The following is a 15769-nucleotide window of genomic DNA, read 5'->3' as shown; positions in this document are numbered from 1 at the left end:
TGCGGATGGTCTCGTTGGATTCAGAATGACGAAACTAAGACAAAACCGTTGGAATTTTCCCGATGGCTCCCATAGAAGCCGAGATATCGACCTTCAAAGTTTGGGTTTTTTCATTTTTCGGGTATACCCCCCCGTATCGAATTTTTTCAACAAAAATAAATTTTTTTCGAAATCAAACTAAGTATACCAGCGTATTATTTGGGTCACCTAGATTACGAAAACACCGGGTTATAACAGGATCCGAGCAGAACTAAGGGAATGAGAGCACTTTGAAAATCCTGAAAAAGTCGTTTTCGACGTCCGTTTTTGAGGGCAAAAATGGGCATCAAAAATGCCTTATCTCGGCTATCGTAAGAGCTACGACCTTGCGGATGGTCTCGTTGGATTCAGAATGACGAAACTAAGACAAAACCGTTGGAATTTTCCCGATGGCTCCCATAGAAGCCGAGATATCGACCTTCAAAGTTTGGGTTTTTTCATTTTTCGGGTATACCCCCCCGTATCGAATTTTTTCATCAAAAATTGATTTTTTTCGAAATCAAACTAAGTATACCAGCGTATTATTTGGGTCAACTAGATTACGAAAACACCGGGTTATAACAGGATCCGAGCAGAACTAAGGGAATGAGAGCACTTTGAAAATCCTGAAAAAGTCGTTTTCGACGTCCGTTTTTGAGGCCAAAAATGGGCATCAAAAATGCCTTATCTCGGCTATCGTAAGAGCTACGACCTTGCGGATGGTCTCGTTGGGTTCAGAATGACGAAACAACGACAAAACCGTTGGAATTTTCCCGATGGCTCCCATAGAAGCCGAGATATCGACCTTCAAAGTTTGGGTTTTTTCATTTTTCGGGTATACCCCCCCGTATCGAATTTTTTCACCAAAAATTGATTTTTTTCGAAATCAAACTAAGTATACCAGCGTATTATTTGGGTCACCTAGATTACGAAAACACCGGGTTATAACAGGATCCGAGCAGAACTAAGGGAATGAGAGCACTTTGAAAATCCTGAAAAAGTCGTTTTCGACGTCCGTTTTTGAGGCCAAAAATGGGCATCAAAAATGCCTTATCTCGGCTATCGTAAGAGCTACGACCTTGCGGATGGTCTCGTTGGGTTCAGAATGACGAAACAACGACAAAACCGTTGGAATTTTCCCGATGGCTCCCATAGAAGCCGAGATATCGACCTTCAAAGTTTGGGTTTTTTCATTTTTCGGGTATACCCCCCCGTATCGAATTTTTTCACCAAAAATTGATATTTTTCGAAATCAAACTAAGTATACCAGCGTATTATTTGGGTCACCTAGATTACGAAAACACCGGGTTATAACAGGATCCGAGCAGAACTAAGGGAATGAGAGCACTTTGAAAATCCTGAAAAAGTCGTTTTCGACGTCCGTTTTTGAGGCCAAAAATGCCTTATCTCGGCTATCGTAAGAGCTACGACCTTGCGGATGGTCTCGTTGGATTCAGAATGACGAAACTAAGACAAAACCGTTGGAATTTTCCCGATGGCTCCCATAGAAGCCGAGATATCGACCTTCAAAGTTTGGGTTTTTTCATTTTTCGGGTATACCCCCCCGTATCGAATTTTTTCATCAAAAATTGATTTTTTTCGAAATCAAACTAAGTATACCAGCGTGATATTTGGGTCACCTAGATTACGAAAACACCGGGTTATAACAGGATCCGAGCAGAACTAAGGGAATGAGAGCACTTTGAAAATCCTGAAAAAGTCGTTTTTGACGTCCGTTTTTGAGGCCAAAAATGGGCATCAAAAATGCCTTATCTCGGCTATCGTAAGAGCTACGACCTTGCGGATGGTCTCGTTGGGTTCAGAATGACGAAACAACGACAAAACCGTTGGAATTTTCCCGATGGCTCCCATAGAAGCCGAGATATCGACCTTCAAAGTTTGGGTTTTTTCATTTTTCGGGTATACCCCCCCGTATCGAATTTTTTCACCAAAAATTGATATTTTTCGAAATCAAACTAAGTATACCAGCGTATTATTTGGGTCACCTAGATTACGAAAACACCGGGTTATAACAGGATCCGAGCAGAACTAAGGGAATGAGAGCACTTTGAAAATCCTGAAAAAGTCGTTTTCGACGTCCGTTTTTGAGGCCAAAAATGCCTTATCTCGGCTATCGTAAGAGCTACGACCTTGCGGATGGTCTCGTTGGATTCAGAATGACGAAACTAAGACAAAACCGTTGGAATTTTCCCGATGGCTCCCATAGAAGCCGAGATATCGACCTTCAAAGTTTGGGTTTTTTCATTTTTCGGGTATACCCCCCCGTATCGAATTTTTTCAACAAAAATAAATTTTTTTCGAAATCAAACTAAGTATACCAGCGTATTATTTGGGTCACCTAGATTACGAAAACACCGGGTTATAACAGGATCCGAGCAGAACTAAGGGAATGAGAGCACTTTGAAAATCCTGAAAAAGTCGTTTTCGACGTCCGTTTTTGAGGGCAAAAATGGGCATCAAAAATGCCATATCTCGGCTATCGTAAGAGCTACGGCCTTGCGGATGGTCTCGTTGGATTCAGAATGACGAAACTAAGACAAAACCGTTGGAATTTTCCCGATGGCTCCCATAGAAGCCGAGATATCGACCTTCAAAGTTTGGGTTTTTTCATTTTTCGGGTATACCCCCCCGTATCGAATTTTTTCATCAAAAATTGATTTTTTTCGAAATCAAACTAAGTATACCAGCGTGATATTTGGGTCACCTAGATTACGAAAACACCGGGTTATAACAGGATCCGAGCAGAACTAAGGGAATGAGAGCACTTTGAAAATCCTGAAAAAGTCGTTTTTGACGTCCGTTTTTGAGGCCAAAAATGGGCATCAAAAATGCCTTATCTCGGCTATCGTAAGAGCTACGACCTTGCGGATGGTCTCGTTGGATTCAGAATGACAAAACTAAGACAAACCCGTTGGAATTTTCCCGATGGCTCCCATAGAAGCCGAGATATCGACCTTCAAAGTTTGGGTTTTTTCATTTTTCGGGTATACCCCCCCGTATCGAATTTTTTCATCAAAAATTGATTTTTTTCGAAATCAAACTAAGTATACCAGCGTATTATTTGGGTCACCTAGATTACGAAAACACCGGGTTATAACAGGATCCGAGCAGAACTAAGGGAATGAGAGCACTTTGAAAATCCTGAAAAAGTCGTTTTTGACGTCCGTTTTTGAGGCCAAAAATGGGCATCAAAAATGCCATATCTCGGCTATCGTAAGAGCTACGATCTTGCGGATGGTCTCGTTGGACTCAGAATGACGAAACTAAGACAAAACCGTTGGAATTTTCCCGATGGCTCCCATAGAAGCCAAGATATCGACCTTCAAAGTTTGGCTTTTTTCATTTTTCGGGTATACCCCCCCGTATCGAATTTTTTCACCAAAAATTGATTTTTTTCGAAATCAAACTAAGTATACCAGCGTATTATTTGGGTCACCTAGATTACGAAAACACCGGGTTATAACAGGATCCGAGCAGAACTAAGGGAATGAGAGCACTTTGAAAATCCTGAAAAAGTCGTTTTTGACGTCCGTTTTTGAGGCCAAAAATGGGCATCAAAAATGCCTTATCTCGGCTATCGTAAGAGCTACGACCTTGCGGATGGTCTCGTTGGATTCAGAATGACGAAACTAAGACAAACCCGTTGGAATTTTCCCGATGGCTCCCATAGAAGCCGAGATATCGACCTTCAAAGTTTGGGTTTTTTCATTTTTCGGGTATACCCCCCCGTATCGAATTTTTTCACCAAAAATTGATTTTTTTCGAAATCAAACTAAGTATACCAGCGTATTATTTGGGTCACCTAGATTACGAAAACACCGGGTTATAACAGGATCCGAGCAGAACTAAGGGAATGAGAGCACTTTGAAAATCCTGAAAAAGTCGTTTTTGACGTCCGTTTTTGAGGCCAAAAATGGGCATCAAAAATGCCTTATCTCGGCTATCGTAAGAGCTACGACCTTGCGGATGGTCTCGTTGGATTCAGAATGACGAAACTAAGACAAACCCGTTGGAATTTTCCCGATGGCTCCCATAGAAGCCGAGATATCGACCTTCAAAGGTTGGCTTTTTTCATTTTTCGGGTATACCCCCCCGTATCGAATTTTTTCAAAAAAAATTGATTTTTTTCAAAATCAAACTAAGTATACCAGCGTATTATTTGGGTCACCTAGATTACGAAAACACCGGGTTATAACAGGATCCGAGCAGAACTAAGGGAATGAGAGCACTTTGAAAATCCTGAAAAAGTCGTTTTCGACGTCCGTTTTTGAGGCCAAAAATGGGCATCAAAAATGCCATATCTCGGCTATCGTAAGAGCTACGACCTTGCGGATGGTCTCGTTGGATTCAGAATGACGAAACTAAGACAAAACCGTTGGAATTTTCCCGATGGCTCCCATAGAAGCCGAGATATCGACCTTCAAAGTTTGGCTTTTTTCATTTTTCGGGTATACCCCCCCGTATCGAATTTTTTCATCAAAAATGCCATATCTCGGCTATCGTAAGAGCTACGACCTTGCGGATGGTCTCGTTGGATTCAGAATGACGAAACTAAGACAAAACCGTTGGAATTTTCCCGATGGCTCCCATAGAAGCCGAGATATCGACCTTCAAAGTTTGGATTTTTTCATTTTTCGGGTATACCCCCCCGTATCGAATTTTTTCATCAAAAATGCCATATCTCGGCTATCGTAAGAGCTACGACCTTGCGGATGGTCTCGTTGGATTCAGAATGACGAAACTAAGACAAAACCGTTGGAATTTTCCCGATGGCTCCCATAGAAGCCGAGATATCGACCTTCAAAGTTTGGCTTTTTTCATTTTTCGGGTATACCCCCCCGTATCGAATTTTTTCATCAAAAATGCCATATCTCGGCTATCGTAAGAGCTACGACCTTGCGGATGGTCTCGTTGGATTCAGAATGACGAAACTAAGACAAAACCGTTGGAATTTTCCCGATGGCTCCCATAGAAGCCGAGATATCGACCTTCAAAGTTTGGTTTTTTTCATTTTTCGGGTATACCCCCCCGTATCGATTTTTTTCACCAAAAATTGATTTTTTTCGAAATCAAACTAAGTATACCAGCGTATTATTTGGGTCACCTAGATTACGAAAACACCGGGTTATAACAGGATCCGAGCAGAACTAAGGGAATGAGAGCACTTTGAAAATCCTGAAAAAGTCGTTTTCGACGTCCGTTTTTGAGGCCAAAAATGGGCATCAAAAATGCCATATCTCGGCTATCGTAAGAGCTACGACCTTGCAGATGGTCTCGTTGGATTCAGAATGACGAAACTAAGACAAAACCGTTTGAATTTTCCCGATGGCTCCCATAGAAGCCGAGATATCGACCTTCAAAGTTTGGGTTTTTTCATTTTTCGGGTATACCTCCCCGTATCGAATTTTTTCACCAAAAATTGATTTTTTCGAAATCAAACTAAGTATACCAGCGTCTTATTTGGGTCACCTAGATTACGAAAACACCGGGTTATAACAGGATCCGAGCAGAACTAAGGGAATGAGAGCACTTTGAAAATCCTGAAAAAGTCGTTTTCGACGTCCGTTTTTGAGGCCAAAAATGGGCATCAAAAATGCCATATCTCGGCTATCGTAAGAGCTACGACCTTGCGGATGGTCTCGTTGGATTCAGAATGACGAAACTAAGACAAAACCGTTGGAATTTTCCCGATGGCTCCCATAGAAGCCGAGATATCGACCTTCAAAGTTTGGCTTTTTTCATTTTTCGGGTATACCCCCCCGTATCGAATTTTTTCATCAAAAATGCCATATCTCGGCTATCGTAAGAGCTACGACCTTGCGGATGGTCTCGTTGGATTCAGAATGACGAAACTAAGACAAAACCGTTGGAATTTTCCCGATGGCTCCCATAGAAGCCGAGATATCGACCTTCAAAGTTTGGCTTTTTTCATTTTTCGGGTATACCCCCCCGTATCGAATTTTTTCACCAAAAATAAATTTTTTTCGAAATCAAACTAAGTATACCAGCGTATTATTTGGGTCACCTAGATTACGAAAACACCGGGTTATAACAGGATCCGAGCAGAACTAAGGGAATGAGAGCACTTTGAAAATCATGAAAAAGTCGTTTTCGACGTCCGTTTTTGAGGCCAAAAATGGGCATCAAAAATGCCATATCTCGGCTATCGTAAGAGCTACGACCTTGCGGATGGTCTCGTTGGATTCAGAATGACGAAACTAAGACAAAACCGTTGGAATTTTCCCGATGGCTCCCATAGAAGCCGAGATATCGACCTTCAAAGTTTGGCTTTTTTCATTTTTCGGGTATACCCCCCCGTATCGAATTTTTTCATCAAACATGCCATATCTCGGCTATCGTAAGAGCTACGACCTTGCGGATGGTCTCGTTGGATTCAGAATGACGAAACTAAGATAAAACCGTTGGAATTTTCCCGATGGCTCCCATAGAAGCCGAGATATCGACCTTCAAAGTTTGGCTTTTTTCATTTTTCGGGTATACCCCCCCGTATCGAATTTTTTCACCAAAAATTGATTTTTTCGAAATCAAACTAAGTATACCAGCGTCTTATTTGGGTCACCTAGATTACGAAAACACCGGGTTATAACAGGATCCGAGCAGAACTAAGGGAATGAGAGCACTTTGAAAATCCTGAAAAAGTCGTTTTCGACGTCCGTTTTTGAGGCCAAAAATGGGCATCAAAAATGCCATATCTCGGCTATCGTAAGAGCTACGACCTTGCGGATGAACTCGTTGGATTCAGAATGACGAAACTAAGACAAAACCGTTAGAATTTTCCCGATGGCTCCCATAGAAGCCGAGATATCGACCTTCAAAGTTTGGGTTTTTTCATTTTTCGGGTATACCTCCCCGTATCGAATTTTTTCACCAAAAATTGATTTTTTCGAAATCAAACTAAGTATACCAGCGTCTTATTTGGGTCACCTAGATTACGAAAACACCGGGTTATAACAGGATCCGAGCAGAACTAAGGGAATGAGAGCACTTTGAAAATCCTGAAAAAGTCGTTTTCGACGTCCGTTTTTGAGGCCAAAAATGGGCATCAAAAATGCCATATCTCGGCTATCGTAAGAGCTACGACCTTGCGGATGGTCTCGTTGGATTCAGAATGACGAAACTAAGACAAAACCGTTGGAATTTTCCCGATGGCTCCCATAGAAGCCGAGATATCGACCTTCAGGTTGGCTTTTTTCATTTTTCGGGTATACCCCCCCGCATCGAATTTTTTCACCGAAAATTGATTTTTTTCGAAATCAAACTAAGTATACCAGCGTATTATTTGGGTCACCTAGATTACGAAAACACCGGGTTATAACAGGATCCGAGCAGAACTAAGGGAATGAGAGCACTTTGAAAATCCTGAAAAAGTCGTTTTCGACGTCCGTTTTTGAGGCCAAAAATGGGCATCAAAAATGCCATATCTCGGCTATCGTAAGAGCTACGACCTTGCGGATGGTCTCGTTGGATTCAGAATGACGAAACTAAGACAAAACCGTTGGAATTTTCCCGATGGCTCCCATAGAAGCCGAGATATCGACCTTCAAAGTTTGGATTTTTTCATTTTTCGGGTATACCCCCCCGTATCGAATTTTTTCATCAAAAATGCCATATCTCGGCTATCGTAAGAGCTACGACCTTGCGGATGGTCTCGTTGGATTTAGAATGACGAAACTAAGACAAAACCGTTGGAATTTTCCCGATGGCTCCCATAGAAGCCGAGATATCGACCTTCAAAGTTTGGCTTTTTTCATTTTTCGGGTATACCCCCCCGTATCGAATTTTTTCATCAAAAATGCCATATCTCGGCTATCGTAAGAGCTACGACCTTGCGGATGGTCTCGTTGGATTCAGAATGACAAAACTAAGACAAAACTGTTGGAATTTTTCCGATGGCTCCCATAGAAGCCGAGATATCGACCTTCAAAGTTTGGCTTTTTTCATTTTTCGGGTATACCCCCCCGTATCGAATTTTTTCATCAAAAATGCCATATCTCGGCTATCGTAAGAGCTACGACCTTGCGGATGGTCTCGTTGGATTCAGAATGACGAAACTAAGACAAAACCGTTGGAATTTTCCCGATGGCTCCCATAGAAGCCGAGATATCGACCTTCAAAGTTTGGGTTTTTTCATTTTTCGGGTATACCCCCCCGTATCGAATTTTTTCACCAAAAATAAATTTTTTTCGAAATCAAACTAAGTATACCAGCGTATTATTTGGGTCACGAAAACACCGGGTTATAACAGGATCCGAGCAGAACTAAGGGAATGAGAGCACTTTGAAAATCCTGAAAAAGTCGTTTTCGACGTCCGTTTTTGAGGCCAAAAATGGGCATCAAAAATGCCATATCTCGGCTATCGTAAGAGCGGATGGTCTCGTTGGATTCAGAATGACGAAACTAAGACAAAACCGTTGGAATTTTCCCGATGGCTCCCATAGAAGCCGAGATATCGACCTTCAAAGTTTGGCTTTTTTCATTTTTCGGGTATACCCCCCCGTATCGAATTTTTTCATCAAAAATGCCATATCTCGGCTATCGTAAGAGCTACGACCTTGCGGATGGTCTCGTTGGATTCAGAATGACGAAACTAAGACAAAACCGTTGGAATTTTCCCGATGGCTCCCATAGAAGCCGAGATATCGACCTTCAAAGTTTGGCTTTTTTCATTTTTCGGGTATACCCCCCCGTATCGAATTTTTTCACCAAAAATAAATTTTTTTCGAAATCAAACTAAGTATACCAGCGTATTATTTGGGTCACCTAGATTACGAAAACACCGGGTTATAACAGGATCCGAGCAGAACTAAGGGAATGAGAGCACTTTGAAAATCATGAAAAAGTCGTTTTCGACGTCCGTTTTTGAGGCCAAAAATGGGCATCAAAAATGCCATATCTCGGCTATCGTAAGAGCTACGACCTTGCGGATGGTCTCGTTGGATTCAGAATGACGAAACTAAGACAAAACCGTTGGAATTTTCCCGATGGCTCCCATAGAAGCCGAGATATCGACCTTCAAAGTTTGGCTTTTTTCATTTTTCGGGTATACCCCCCCGTATCGAATTTTTTCATCAAACATGCCATATCTCGGCTATCGTAAGAGCTACGACCTTGCGGATGGTCTCGTTGGATTCAGAATGACGAAACTAAGATAAAACCGTTGGAATTTTCCCGATGGCTCCCATAGAAGCCGAGATATCGACCTTCAAAGTTTGGCTTTTTTCATTTTTCGGGTATACCCCCCCGTATCGAATTTTTTCACCAAAAATTGATTTTTTCGAAATCAAACTAAGTATACCAGCGTCTTATTTGGGTCACCTAGATTACGAAAACACCGGGTTATAACAGGATCCGAGCAGAACTAAGGGAATGAGAGCACTTTGAAAATCCTGAAAAAGTCGTTTTCGACGTCCGTTTTTGAGGCCAAAAATGGGCATCAAAAATGCCATATCTCGGCTATCGTAAGAGCTACGACCTTGCGGATGAACTCGTTGGATTCAGAATGACGAAACTAAGACAAAACCGTTAGAATTTTCCCGATGGCTCCCATAGAAGCCGAGATATCGACCTTCAAAGTTTGGGTTTTTTCATTTTTCGGGTATTTTTCGGTTAGCCTATAAGATTACATCCATCACGAATCAGAACATAAATTAGTTTGTTTTCAATTTATCGTGCTACTAGGGTCATATTAAGAAGAATACATGCGATAGTGGCGTATACTAAATGCAATGGGAAATTCTGAGGTACTTCTATAGAATGTCATGCCATGAGATGACCTCGATCTCATGAAATTTTCTCACTAGGAGAACGCCATGAGACGTCGTCTTCTAGTTCGTCCTCACCCTCATCCCCTTCTTCCGGTTCGGTGTCCTGGTGGCAAATGTCTACGCTACTTCCGGTGAACATATCCGGCACCTAAAATTCTTCATTAAAATCAATTTATAATATCTAGAAGAAAATTGGTGCTCACTGGTAATATGCTGGGTTTCCTGGAGCTACTTCATTGGTTCAACATTTCCGGGCATAAGAAGTAGAGATTTTCCATCCGGGGGATTTCCAAATGGTTCCCGGTGGACTCGTTGAGGCACTGTTTGGAGTCACTCAGGGAGCCTCGACCTATAAAATCATCCCTTTTAAAAAAATTAAACCTTATGGGTGCAAATGAAGTACATTCAAAGACATAAAAGCCCTACAAAGTATAGTCGTGGCTTACGAAGGGTCTTTGCTGGTGACACTAAACGAGGAGTTTTCCTACTTACTGATGCTCATGTAGTAGCAGGTGTTGCTTTTCTTCATTATATGTCTGGGTCCGGGGTTAAGGAGGATGTTGTCCTCATAGAACTCCGGAAGTTCCGAGGGACGCACCCTGATCAGGGCCACCGCGTATTTTTGATGAGAGTGGAAACTTGCATATGTGAAACTCTTGCCTTCGTACTTGCCAAAGAAACGAGTCTCCTAGCACTATGTGGTAGATTTCATTGTCTTGGCATCTGCCGTAGAGCCGATTCCAGTCTTCTTGCGATTGTTGTCCTTCCTTAAGGAATTTTTGTAGAAATTAACCTCTAATTAGTGCATAATTTAATTGGACGCGTTTGTCAATCATTTATTTTTTTAATTAGAAAGTATTTTAGTTAGAAAATTAAAATTTTTTGGAGAGATGTTCTAAAGTACTGCCTGTTTATTTTAAAAGTTTCAGCTATTTAGGTATCATTAATAAAGTTATTTAACATTTAAACATTAAATTGAAGCATAATTTAATTAGGCATGGCTATCATTTATTTATTTTTTTTAAATTAAAAAGTTCTTTAAGTAAATAATTGAAATTTTCTTGAAAAATGGTCTAAGGTATTGCCTTTTAATCCTGAAAGTTTCAGCCTTTTATGTTCCATTTGTAAGAACTTATTTACAATTTAAACATTGCCTTGAGGCATAATTTAATTTGACATTAGTGTCATTTGTTTTTTTTTAATGCAAAAAGTACTTTAGATAGAGAGTTGAAATTTTCTGTAGAGATGCTTCAAGGTAGTCCCTATTTCCCTTAAAAGGTTCATCTGTTCCCCATCCTCAGTCGAAAGATATTTAATCATTAATAAGAAAGAAGAAACCTTTACTGTCCCCTGGACGTATGTAACAGCAACGTGAACAAAGTGTAGGCCCCGGGGTAGGTGCAATTATACGCCAAAAGGGCGTATTTGAACTCGTCCTCGCCCACCACCAACTCGACAAACTTCACGTGCAATTTATTCTCGGGCCGGAAAATCTGCACCTATTGGGCGACTTCCGGAGCTAAATCTGTCACCACCCAACTCCGGCAGATCTTGTGCTCGTCCTGGAAGCGTTTTGGCAACATTACATAAAGCACCTGAGGGTTTCACTCAAGTTGACACACTTCGCTTGTAGCCAATTTTTCTTCCTAAGTAGATTATTAACTACACATAAGCACAGCAGCTATTCGTCAGGTGAGCAGGGTAGTGGGTGGGTGATCCCCTGGTCCTTACACTTACTGGTTTCCGCCTTGGACGCCACTTGATTAATTAAAAGTTTAATTTACAAAGCATTGGTGTTATTTATAATCAGGAAAATCAAGAAAACTTAATTATTTCATAAACAAATTTCTTTTCAGTCAGGTGTTGTTCCCAAGTAAAACAAGTCGGGTTTCCCAAAGCCATACGATGCATTTACCACAATAAAGTTATAATAAATAGTAAATTCCATTGCATTACTATAGAGTAACAATGAAATTAAACAATAAAATACTCCAAAACTTTTCCCATCGAAGTTATAGTTCTATGTGCGCTAAGTAATTAATAAATAGTTAGAAATAATTATTCTTTTAGAACCTGGAACAATTCATGAACTTTCGGCGCAGGGGAACAAGTATCAAGTATTTATATACCACTAATTATTATGATAAAATAAACCGCAAACACAGGACCATTCTGTTTAACCGGAATACATTTACACTTGAATTAAACTATAAAACTCTTATAAAAGTGAAAAGTTTTTAACTGTTTAGAAAACTGGTAAATTGGTATACTATTAAACCAATAGACAATATTTTGGAGTCTTCCTTATTTAATTTTCTTTTTAGAATGTGAAAATAGCAATAAATATAACTATAATAAAATTAGAACGGACTTGCCAGTATTATTCCTCGTTCGGTTATATAACTCTCGACACAATTGGGAATCGACGGCGAGGTGTTGAAGATGATCAGTTGAGGGTTGAGGTGTTGATATATAGCAGCTTTCTTCACCAGGTTACTTATAGCCTAGCTTGCTCAATCAGCTAAGAAGGACATGAAGAAACTGAGGAAAATCCATAGAACTTAGGAGACACTTAGGGGACATTTAGAGAACTGTAAAGAACATTTGGAGAACCCTAATTAAGAAACAAAGTGGTAAGGATTAAAAAGGAAACAACGGCAAATGAATAACTTACCCCTAAAAATTGGTTTTCTAACTAAATTTAATTCTGTGGCAAAATATCAGCATGGACAAGGCAGAACATAATAGGGCAGCAATAAATAAATGGATAATCTTTAAATAAAGGAGAAATTGAACTTTAAATCAGATTCTATGAAAATGAACCATGTGCTACTTACATGATGTCAAAATTCCAGAGAAACACATAAAGAATTCACGTTACAGTAAAATAATTACCGCAAATAAAACAGACTTAAGTAAGCTACAAGTAAGTTTAATCATTCACAAATCCCGAAAGGAAAACTTTATTACTTGGTTTGACCGTTTTTTAAAATTTTACTTTCCCCTTTTTAAGAGGTAGATCAAAAGGGACGACTATCAGATCCTCCAGTCGAGGCGTAAAAAGACCGGTCTTTCGAGAAATTACGGCAAAGAAGACTTTGGTCACCAATGTTGTCAATACAGATATTGAATTGCACAAAAATTCGGAAGAAGGATCAAATCAAATAGTAATCCGGAAAGCACAGGGAATTAATTTGATAAAAAATACAAAATCCAACACCAATTCCATAATAGGAGCCCTTAGTGGAATCAGTACCGATTCATGATTTAATAATTAGTAGGTAATATTAATATTTTGACAACAATTCAAAACAATAACCGGGTACAAATTAGTTATTTTCAGCAGTACCCCGGTACCTAGCATAGATCAAGGTTGACCTTCCTGAAGCAAAATTTGCGAGAGTGTCTAACGTCTATAAAGTGACTATTACCAAATATTAAACCGGTTTTATTCATACTTATTTTTATAAATTAGACAAATAAAGCTAAACACGCTGGTATCCATCCATTTGAAGTCCCACTGTTCAAAGTGGAAAATAGATCAGTTAGCATTTGTTTTTTTTTCTTCTTCATTTGTTTTACTTGAGTAGGCAACACTATTACACTATTAAGGCCACGCAAATCATGATCACCATGTACAACTGGGAAGGCCAAATATCTGGAACGAAATCTCCATTGCCCACCGTGGAAAAGGTAACTACCACATAGTAGGTGGGAAATAGGTTCAAATGTCTATGTCCTGTCCTCTGGAAATGTTGAATACCGTAGACGCTATAAAAGTGAATTTTATTGTCGAGTTATTTACCCAAAGTTATTTACTCAAAGTTCTTGTGTAATAAGATCTGATTGTCATTTAATAATTTTTTAAATTGAAAAGTAATTTAATTATTAAGTTGATTTCCCTAATTAAATTAGGAAGAGAAATTTTTCAAAAGATGATTTAGGGTCTTTAAACTTTAGTTTGACTTTAGTATTATTCAATTTATCTTCGATTTATTTATCTAGAAGGTCGATATAATTGACGATAATTTTTAATTTAAAATAATTTTTTTTAATCAGCATGTTGATGTTTTTACCGGGGGGAGGTACCCAAAAAATGGAAATTCCCAAACATTGAAGTTCGATATATCGGCTTCTATTGGCTATATCTGGATAATTCCAACGGTTTTCTCTTAGCTTTAACCGTAGAATTCGAATGAGCGAGGTCGTAGCTCTTTTAGTCAGGTTGAGTTGGGTTCCCTTTCAAGGAGCTGCTGGACATTGACGCTGGTGGAGGGGGCTCAGACAACTCTCGGATCTTAAGTTTAAATTCTGATCCCTTTTCCCCTTCTCTCTGGGAGAGGTGCTCTTTTCCCCTCCGACGCTATTAGGTTTGCGAGGGCTAGGAAGCTCCTGCTTTTTCCACGTCCTTACCTGAAACATAAAAAAAAATTATAATAACTATACTGATGATGACCTGGCTTTGTTAAAGGATTGCCTGGCAGTAGGCATAAAATCCAAAATTGTTTACTGATATGGATCGTAATTTCTTAAACCGTATGGTGCAGGGGGAAGATGGATATTCTACTGAGATAGGGGTGGAAGTTTGTACTAAAAATAATTTTTCTCCAAAAAGGCGCAAACTGCTTTAAACTTTTTTCATATGAAATTCGCCACTAAAATATATTTTAGTAATGCACAGTTTTTTCTGATATGTACTATAATAATTTAATAATAATCATTTAGTAGATTGTACGTATGGTTTAACATATACAGATCGTGTTATCGTGACCTACGTATTACCCAAAATAATGGCAACACCGCTTGGTTGCGGCTTGCAGGCGGCGGAATTTTTCGTTTTTATTGAAATTTATGTTTATAGCCCTTCTGAAAGAGTTCAACTAATTAAATGGTTTTATGGAGGCAATTCGGCAGTACAATGTAAAGATTTGTTTTCAGTGACATTTGAGAATAGACCGATTCCTTGTGCAAAAACGGTATTAAATGTGGTTACAAATTTTGAGTCATGTTTTCAAGATTGTAAAAAATGCCACACAAAACGTCAACCACCTGTTGAAGTGGTCCAGGATTTAGAACGGCGGGAAGAAATGGTTTGCAGTACCCTAGAACTTGATTCGACACGGTCCACTAGAAGTGTTGGAGAGGAACTGGGAATGAGCAATAAAACTGTTGCTCGTATCTGGAAAAAATATAGGTATAAATGTTTGAAGTATTCAAAAACTCAGGAAATATCCTGAAGACCAGTGGCGAAGAATGGAATTTTGTGAAACCATGATGGAAAAGGCAAATGAAAACGAATATTTAAAAAAAAAAATTGTTTTCTGATGAATCTTCTTTTCCATTACATGGCAAACACAATCCTTCCATTGTTCGTTAATGGTCTCAGGAAAACGAGCACAGAAGTTTTCAGTTTCGTACCCAGTATCCTTAGAAATTGAATGTTTGGGCAGGTATTTTGGGCGACAATGTTAGAGCGCCATTTATTATATTTTTATTGATGGTACTTTAAACGCTCAAAAGTACCTTGAGTTACTGCAAAACCAAGTTCTTCCTGCCATTCAAATCCTACCTGATGTAGACCTGGGATCGGCTTATTTTCAGCAAGATGGCTGTCCTGCTCATAACGCGGCTAGGATAAAAGAATTTTTAACAAATACTTTTCCTAACCGCCTTATTAGTGGGACTGGCGATATTAAATGGCCTCCTAGATCTCCAGATTTGTCTCCAAATGACTTTTATCTGTGAGGTTACCTTAAGCAGACCATTTACAAGCATGAATTTAGTAGGCCAACAAATTTAGAGGAGTTGCGAAATAAAATTGTCGAAGGTGCCAATTCATTTCACCTGAAACTCTTTTGGAGATGCTAAATAGCTTTTACGATAGGTTAAGTTTTTGTTTAGCGAAAGAAGGCGGTTTATTTGAGCCTTTTAATTAAAAAATGATA

At 39.5% G+C, this 15769-nt stretch overlaps 1 pseudogene; it reads right to left on the bottom strand.

Annotated features, from left to right (window-relative positions):
- Window positions 1-10057: 10057 nt before the first annotated feature.
- LOC126744210 (potassium channel subfamily T member 1-like) lies at window positions 10058-11407 on the bottom strand (annotated as a pseudogene).
- Window positions 11408-15769: the final 4362 nt, after the last annotated feature.

The sequence above is a fragment of the Anthonomus grandis genome, chromosome 13 (genome assembly GCF_022605725.1).
Source record: "Anthonomus grandis grandis chromosome 13, icAntGran1.3, whole genome shotgun sequence".
NCBI classification, from domain to species: Eukaryota; Metazoa; Arthropoda; class Insecta; order Coleoptera; family Curculionidae; genus Anthonomus; species Anthonomus grandis.
Note: the sequence above shows the minus strand (reverse complement) of the source record. Positions and strands in the feature narration are given on the sequence as shown.